This window comes from Periplaneta americana, chromosome 2 (genome assembly GCF_040183065.1).
Source record: "Periplaneta americana isolate PAMFEO1 chromosome 2, P.americana_PAMFEO1_priV1, whole genome shotgun sequence".
NCBI classification, from domain to species: domain Eukaryota; kingdom Metazoa; phylum Arthropoda; class Insecta; order Blattodea; family Blattidae; genus Periplaneta; species Periplaneta americana.
The window spans coordinates 152568591-152577880 of record NC_091118.1 but is presented as its reverse complement, the minus strand read 5'-3'; the positions used below and the strand labels follow the sequence as shown (position 1 = coordinate 152577880).

At 35.6% G+C, this 9290-nt stretch overlaps 1 long non-coding RNA gene across 3 annotated transcripts in view; it reads right to left on the bottom strand.

Annotated features, from left to right (window-relative positions):
• LOC138694710 (uncharacterized) overlaps window positions 1–9290 on the bottom strand; it is a 680210-nt gene that overhangs the window by 299822 nt on the left and 371098 nt on the right. The window contains exon 1 of one of the 3 annotated variants that reach the window (XR_011330996.1): window positions 7596–7806. The exons of the other annotated variants lie outside the window; for them this stretch is intronic. This is a non-coding gene — a long non-coding RNA (uncharacterized lncRNA). Of the gene's footprint in view, window positions 1–7595; window positions 7807–9290 lie in introns of those variants that run through there. 3 annotated transcript variants of the gene reach the window in all.

Here is a 9290-nt window from a genome sequence, read left to right as displayed (position 1 = left end):
GATTTTCCACTCCGAACCGACCCGAGACAATTGACTTTTGGAATTTTGTGCCGACAGTTCGTGTGAAGCAAATGAGACTACAGTTTTTGCTGGTTTTAATATATTTTAATATATAAGATTTAAAAAGTGTTAGATTTCACAAAAAGAATTGTGATCAAACGCTTGGGTGAAAATTTCCACACTTACAATTTGCCAGAAAGTATAGTAGTGCCAATGACTGGATCAAGTGCAGTGTATTCACAATCAGCTGTTCCCACACCTTCCACCTCTACATCACAGCCGTCAACAACACAACCAGACTCCGTAGAAGAGGGTGACGTCGAGGAAATTATATTTTTCTCCTCATATGTATGTTTTTCTTATTTTTATTTAGTGATATTTATTATTAATTTTTAGTGACATTTCTGGGGATTTTTTAACAAACTTTGGAGAGATTTAGATACTTTTTGTTGAAAAGTTAGCGAGATTGTAGGCCGATATGTTGGCAACAGTGCTTTTAGTGTATTGAAGTGGCTGTGAGTGTGATTACAATGAGTGTTACATGAAAAGCGCTTTCTGTGTCGGAAAAATTGGAAATCTTGCAGCTGCGATGTTGGGAAGATGTAAACGCTGGAAAGTGAAGTGTGGGAAACATGAGGAATTGGAGAACACGTGCACGGCAAACTACTATAAATTACTTTTTTTTTTTCGAAAGAATTAAGTACAGTACATATTGTAAATGTCTTTGACGTACAGTACAGTAATTACATAATGGAGTAATACTGTATTACCTTTCATGAATCATGCATTTCAATAAAAAGAATGCTAATAGATACTGTAGTCTATATAAGTCAAAATTATTATACCTGCCTAGTACGCGGTCCAAGTTAATACGCGGTCCCTTGAACAGCGTCTTATCTGTGTTTTACTATATTAACCCATAAAATTGGAACCACTGGGGGTAGAAATGTTATTTTTGTTTCTGTGTGTTCAGAAAACATTAAACATTCATCATATATACTACGCGACCAAGGCGGCACCCGTCATGGCAGAATGAGGAACTTCGTGCTCGCTGCGTATGTTTACTGCTGGAGTGTCGTCACATCCAATGCCTAACGGTTCAATCTGGTCGCAATGCCGCATGTAGGAAGACGTGTGTTTTGTAACCGAGCGCGAAGCATTATTTATAATGTCATAAAGTTTTCTAATGAAGAAAAGACAACGGGCTTATTCTTACCTCTATCGAAGACAACAGAGTGTGTTGCAGCTATTGTGAAGTTAAATAAGGAAACAATTAGTAGGGTTAGAAAGGAAGGTAAAGAATGTGGGGACAAGGGTGTAGAAATATCGACACCAAACAAAGTTAGATGACCTAATGCAAATAAGGTTCAATTAGACGACATGGACAAATATATCATAAGAACAGAAGTTCATAAATAAATATTATGGTATCTACAAGGAGCTTTCAACATTAGGCAAGTTGCATAAATTTTGTAAGGGAGAGATTGGTTTTAAAGGGTGCAAGGAAACTTTACAAAAACTCATACTATCCATGGGGGTTTGCATTCAAAAAATGTAAAGATAAAAGGAAATATCTAATAGAACGCTCTGATATAGTAGCCCCTTATTTATCTGTGCGAAACATGGTTCCACTGTCCACAAATGTTGGTAAGACGTAAACGTGTCAGGAGTTTATACAAATAGCAGTGCAGGTCAACGACTTATAGTAGCCCATGCTGGTGACAGTGATGGTTTTATACCGGGTGCTTTCCTCATATATGATGTCCGGAGTCCGTCCACTTTAAAATGCTAAGGTAAGGAAATGTATATCAAATGCAATATTGTATAAAATACAGTACCTACTTTAGTTTACGTTACTTTCGATTCATGCCCCCTCCTTTACGAACACCGATGTTGTGGTGTGTTTTCTGAATAGATTCCGATACGAGTATGTATAATTATGATAAAATAAAATAACAATAAAGTTAACTATATATACGAACATATAACATATAAAGCCTGTTAATAATGATGAAACTAGAGCACAGTTCAGCATGTGCTTCATTTTGCATCTGATGTGGACTTTGCAACACGGCCTGTGTTGTGAAGCGAATCGCAGCGCCACCAAACAAAACGGTTCCCGCCTTAGTCGCGCAATACATGTAGGATCCCTACAACATACCAATTTTCGGAGCGCAGCTTATTTGATCTTGAGACTTTCTAAGCGGCGAGTCTGCGTGCCCATATGTTGCAACGCAGCACTGCCGCTATTGGCTATCGCTATAAGCGGACACACCTGCAAACGTCAGGAGATTTGAGCGCGACTGTAGCAATGAAGCTTTAAGATGTGGAACAAGTCAAAATTTTACAGGATTACAATTACAATTTTTACAATTTTCTACAATTTCAATTTCAATTTTTTGGCGAAATGTATTGAGATTAGGCGGCGAGGTGAGGCCAGGAATTCGCCATAGATTACCTGGCACTTGCCTTATGGTTGGGTAAAACCTCGGAAAAAATCCAACCAGGTAATCAGACCAAACGGGGAAGGTAACCATTAAGAAAAAAAAATTTTCTTCAAGGAATAGGTAAAAAGTGCTACGCTATGTTGTTGATGTAAGTCTTTAAAATATTTCAATGAAGGAATCATGCAGATATGCTAAGACTTTAGGGTTGTAAAAAATTTTGTGCGAGATCGTGCGTATTTGCTTGGTTTCCGCACAAAACCAATCCGCGGAAAGTCTAAAATTCCACATTCAGTATTTCCAACCTAACACACATAACAATTTCCCTCTTCTTACCGCTTAAGTGACATATTGATTTTACTGCTTTAGGCTTTTAACATATTTATTTTAGAGACGTTCAATATAATAATAATTATAAATTGGAAACTTACCACTGCAATTTCACCTAAATTGCACTGTTAATTGTTGTTTTTAAATATTTTCAAAAATTAAGTAAACTCTACAACTCCACTAAAGTTACTGCATTCGTGATGCAAGTAACATTAAGGAAGCCGTGAAAAAATAAACAAGATTCCAGACTCATCATAGACTGGGGGAAAAAAACAGACGTATATCACGGCCTGCAGGAGTATAGTAAACACAGAAAACATTAAGCAACAATGTTGAAGATATATATTTTTGTTTTGCAAATTTGCCGTCATTGAACAGAAACGAAGATGGAGATTTCATTGCAACTAATTAGAAATTCCTCTTTCATGTATGTAATAAACGATCTTCGCACAAAATAATGTACGATACACGAGCGGTATGTTTTCTTTCAATTCTCGGAAATTAAAAAAGCTCAATTACGTTTCGGTTTTTCAAACTTTTCCTCGAACATGAAAACTTCAACATACCGCTCTTGTAACGCATATTACTAATGAAAATTTTAATATAATTTTTACAGGTAATTATTAGCTATTTGAATCTTCTGAATAGTGTTTTATAAAGTGCAATGTATGTATATTAAGCATAAAAAGTTTTGTTCATTTAGCTTTTATAGTAGCTGAGATACAAAAAAAAATGAATTTCACTAAATTTTCGCAGGCCAATGGTGTACCTCCCTTCTAATTTTCTAATTAATCCTGCATTTAATCACAAAACCTAATATAGGTTTCCTATTCATTTACGTGTACTCTGTCGTCCCTTTTAATCTGCAGAATTATTTCACTTTCACACTATAGCCTATATAGGCTACTACAGCAGTGGCGAAAATGTGGTCGTGCGCCGAGCCACTGTGTAACCTGCAACGTGCATAGCACCTATGGAGGGAGGCGGACATCCAAAGGGGAAGTGAAGCAACTGTCTGACTTACTAATGGATTTTCATTTTCCTTAGTCAAGCACTTAAATATAATTTTATACAGTTTAAGGTTACAAACTAATGTTTAGTACGTGTAACGAAGAAAGAAATTAATGAGAAAACTTAGGACATATTACCACAACCTAAAATTAACTGTCTTCAGAATGTCTCTGCGACAGAGTTTCAAAATCAGGAATTATGTCACTGCCAGTCGTAGTTGATCATGAAGGTATTTGTCTGTCTGTCAGTCGTGATCTAAATTTGGTTTTTACGTTGTTCATTGTTGAAAATAATTTTTCACAAACGTAAGTTGTAACGAACATGTCTTCAACAGAGCAAGCGAAAGAACGAAGCTTCGGATATTTATTTTTTGGTAAAGATTTGAAAAGCTCAACATTTGTCAAGTTCTTACATCTAGCTTTCATTCAACATCACATTGTAAATCTATGAGTTTAAATTGAAGATCTAACCGAATTATTCGTACATCTACTGAAAAAGGATCAACGTACAGAGGTAATAATAATAATAACACAACCTTTTAATGTTTCATGGGTGACATGTAGTATAATCAGTTTTATGTTACACAACCGTTTTCCTCGTAATACTTGTGAACAAATCATACATTTAATATTCTCATCATATTGACAGCAAAAAAATGCGTCCTCCCATCATACTTGAAACTTTAGTTTTTGTAGAGGTACATTGGTTTCGAGAGAGACATTGCGACGATACGCCACTCGCAGGTCAGAGACAAATACAAATGGAACCGGAGTTTGACGCCAGTGAGTGAGAGGGTGGGTGTTGGAGGAGGTAGGAAGCAAGAGAAATTCATAGCTATCATTGCGAGCCACAATGTGATCGCGAGTCACATTTTCGTCACGGCTGGGCTACTACATTGAAATCATACTTTTATGTATCGATACCATAAAGAACTTGGATTTTCTTTTTTTCCAAAGAGCTCTTGATCAGAATTCTGTTTCCTTTTAGCACTAGCCACATAGTCTAATAATGATTATAGGCCTATTTCAATACAGATGCAGAAGAGTTGAGTGTACTAGAGTGATTTTCCTTGTTGTGCACGATGCACCTGGCAATCTCAGTACAGTGAAGTGAAGCAAGAGAGATTGGTGAGAATGAACACGAAAAGAGTCATCAAAACACATCAGAAGGAAGGAAAGAAAAAAGAGGCGAGCCGTCAAATAGCGGTGCGGACCAGCCACGCAGACAGACGGGCGACGGATGGATGGATGTTGGATTCTTTGACGTCAACGCCCGCGGAAATACGTCATCCATCATGGCCACCACCGCTGTGGTGAATTTTTATATATTAAGAGCAACTTCCCCCATACCACGCTGCAACCCTCTTCCACCCACAGTCCTTACCCATTCCACTAAGGGGCAGTTCCTGTACAGTAAAGGAGGATTGAAAGATAATAGCATAATTGTCTACGTTCAACAAGAACTTGATTGTTAACAGTAGTACGGGAAAGTTCATTGAAACCGCTCTAATACACAGTGAGTATGTGAGCCCGATGTCTTCTAAAAATGAAGACAATTTTCCCTCATCATGATGTGAGAACTCTGACACACTCCCGCTCACAACAATCGAGAGGAGAATTATACTACCCAAACACTTCCTATTAATTTGTAGTGTCGAGTTTAACAATGCATGATGTAGCCTGAGGATTTAAAACCTTAGGCTGAGTTGACAAAAAGAAATTGAAATAATTCTATATAATATAACAATTTTTCTTGTCCAAATGTTTCTTTCGTCAACACTAGGTAAGTGAAAAGATCAGTTTCTCAGTTTATTCTACATAAATAAAAAAATCGCAAAGAAAATCGTGTGACAATTCTGGAAGTGGAGCGACATCTCGTGTTTTTGACGTAGACTACAACTTTCTCCTCGCAAAGTATATGGGCTTGGCAATTAACCGTCATATACAAATACAATCCTCACTTCTCTTTATTCTCCTCGTCTTCGCAGTGTTCTCATTCTGTTTGTTTTGTTATTCTTGCATTCCCCTTGATCTCATTGTCTCTTCCTTACATTCCTTGTACTCCCATCAATATTCTTGTATTAACTATGTGATGATATTATTAATTATTATTTTTATAGAATTCTCTGTTATGATTCTTAATATGTAAATTTGTATTAACTTTGTTCTCCTTATCTTCACGTTGTTCTCGTTATTGTGTTCTTGTTCCTATTATATTCTTCTTATTCTCCTTCCTTTTTTAATATTCCCCTTGTTTTTCTAATGTTCTTCTCGTATTTCCCTCGTTCTCATTGTATTCATCTTGATTTCCTTACTTTCACTCATTCTCCTTGTTTTTATTCTATTCCCTTGTTTTCGTTGTCATCCCCTTGTTCTTCTTGTATTATCTTTGTTTTTCTTGTATTCCCACTGTTGTCTTTGTATCCCCTTGTTCTCCTTGTATTCTCCCATTCTCCTTGAATTCCGTGTGTTTTACTTGCATTCCCCTCCTATTTACCTTATTCTCTTACATTCTCTATATATTTTCCTTAGTCTCCTTGTCTTACCTTTGTCCTCCTTATATTTCCCTTAGTCTCCTCTTTTGAATACTCACCTTATTTTTCTAATATTCATCTTGTGTTCCCCTCATTCTCATTCTCCTTGTGTTTTCCTCGTTCTTGTATGCCCATTGTTCTCCTCGTATTCCCTTTTTTCTTATTATATTCACCCTCTTTCCTTGTTTTTGCCCCATTCACCTTGTTATCCGCTTGTTCCCCTTATTATTCCCTTTATTCTCCTTCTATTCCTATTATTTTCGTTGCATTCCCCTTGTTCTCCTTGCTCTCCTCTTTCTCGTTGCAATCTATTTGGCTTCTCGTTTCCAAAATTTATCCGCATATCATCAGCTAAGTACAAGATCTCATCATAACAATTTACTCATTATACCCTACCACAAGACATCTTTATATTCTTCATCATATACAGTTTCAGTTGCTAGAAATTGGAACTCGCTTCCGAGTGATATAAGGGGTTGTTGGACAAGAACTTCATTTAGGTCAAAATTGCATAAATTCTTACTTAACAGATGAATTGCTGATTAATATTTGTTACTTATAATGAAACTAACATCTGTCCATTCTTATTATTATTATTATTATTATTATTATTATTATTATTATTATTATTATTATTATTATTATTAATTTTTCTAAATAGATTTACAAAACCTCTAATGGCAATTACATTAATATTCTCATTATAGAAATAGAAATATGTATATTCTCCCTGTAACATAGTCCTAGTAAGCTTATATTAAATTAATTTTCATCATTTTACTAGCTATCTCAAATATTAAATTAATTATAATTCATTGAATTAAATTAGCTCATAAATTAAGTTACTACTTTACCTAATAGATTTATCTAAATTTAAATAAATGTGTAGTGAAGAATATTGCTGGAGAACCTTTTAAGTGTAGTGTAAATATTTGTAATTTAAATTTATGTATTGTATTGATTAAGGCTGGTTGAGTGGAAGAGAAGGCCTTATGGCCTTAACTCTGCCAGCGAAAATAAAACAACATTATTATTATTATTATTATTATTATTATTATTATTATTATTATTATTCCTTTACTCTCCCTGTATTCCCCTTGTTCTCCTTGATCCGCCTGCTCTACTTATATTCCCTTCATTTTTCCTGTACTCCTCTCGTTCTCCTTGTAATCCATTTATTCTCCTTGTATTTCCCTTGTTCCCCTAGCATTCACCTTGTTTGAGTGCGTCCATACGCACTCACATAGTTCTACCTAGAATAGTGAAGATATACGTACAGTATAGAGCAGCGTTTCTCAAACTATGGTCCGCGGACCACCTGTGGTTCTCGAGGTCTGCCCATGTGGTCCTTCAAAAAAGACAGAAGAAAAAATAAAATTCAAACGAACTGCTTATCACACTATAGCTGAAAATCTCAGAGTTTGGAAATGACACATGGCAATCGCCTTTCACTTTTTCTCTCAGTACTGACATTTTATGAAATTTATTACCCTACTCGTCTACCGAATTCCCGCTCTACTCTCAGCAACAAAAGAGGGATTTAAAGTACTATGAGCGTGGTGTTTCTCGCCATCTTTTCCCTGCACATCCCGCGCCTGTAACCTAGTCAGGGACCACCCGAATTCATAACAGAGGACCAAAATACCGAATCTTTTCATGTATTTATGACTTTCTTAGTTTTGTCGACACCCAGTCTGCACACTGAAATGGTTACGTGCTGTACGTTGTACACCAATGTAGAAAGTGCCAAATTGCATATTTACTTGTTGAAAATCGGGCATATTTCTGCATTAATTCTTTTTATTTCTGTTTTTCCAGATGATGAAATTTACTTGGTGTGGCAATGAGAGTCAACCTCGGTACGTTGTTTGTTATAAAATACTTTCAAACGAGTGTATGAAACCTGCGAAAATGAAATGGTACTTAGAGACGAAACACGCAAGTGTAAAAAGTAAACCTGTAGAATTATTAATGTGGGTACCTACCAACATTTATTTTGTTAATGTTAAAGATTATCCAAACTCTAACAACCTTGAATTATTAAAAAAAACGAACATGAATTTTCTTCTATTAACATTAACTTAATTAGTTAATACTAATATAAAATTAATTGAAATAAATTAATTCTATTTTAAAATATAGGTTTACTGGTACTAAAATATGCTACAAAAATGATAAATTTTCTTTCGAAGGGTACAAGAGTAAGATGGTCCGCGGAAATGTTCTGTCTTTAAAAAGTGGTCCCCACTTCAAAAAAGTTTGAGAAACGCTATAATATAACAATTAATTTTTCTTATCCAAACGTTTCTTCCGTCAACACTAAGTAAAAAGCCCAGTTTCTCAGTTTATTCTACATAAATAAAAAAAAATCGCAAAGAAAATTGTGTTACGATTCTTGAAGTGAAGCAACACCTCATGTTTTTGACGCAGACCTTTTTCTCCTCGTAAAGTATGTGGGCTTGACAATTAACCGTCACATACAAATACAATCCTCCCTTCTTGTTCTCCTCCTGTTTGCTTTGTTATTCTTCCATTCCCCTTATTCTCCTTGTCTCCCCCTTACATTCCTTGTACTTTCATTAATATCCTTGTATTAACTATGTGATGATATTAATTATTGTTCCTACAGAATTCTATGTTGTGGTAAATTTGTATTAACCTTGTTCTCCTTATCTTCACCTTGTTCTCGTTGTCGTGTTCTTGTTCCCATTATATTCCTCTTATTCTCCTTCCTTTTTTAATATTCCCCTTGTTTTTTCTAATGTTTTTCTCGCATTCCGATCATTCTCCTTATATACCCCTCGTTCTCAATGTATTCACCTTGTTTTCCTTATTTTGCCCTCATTCTCCTTGCTTTTCTTCTAGTCCCTTCTTTTCGTTGTCATCTCCTTGTTCTTCTTGTATTCTCTTTGTTGTCCTTGTATTCCCCTTGTTGTTCTTGTATCCCCATTGTTGTCTTTGTATCCCCCTTG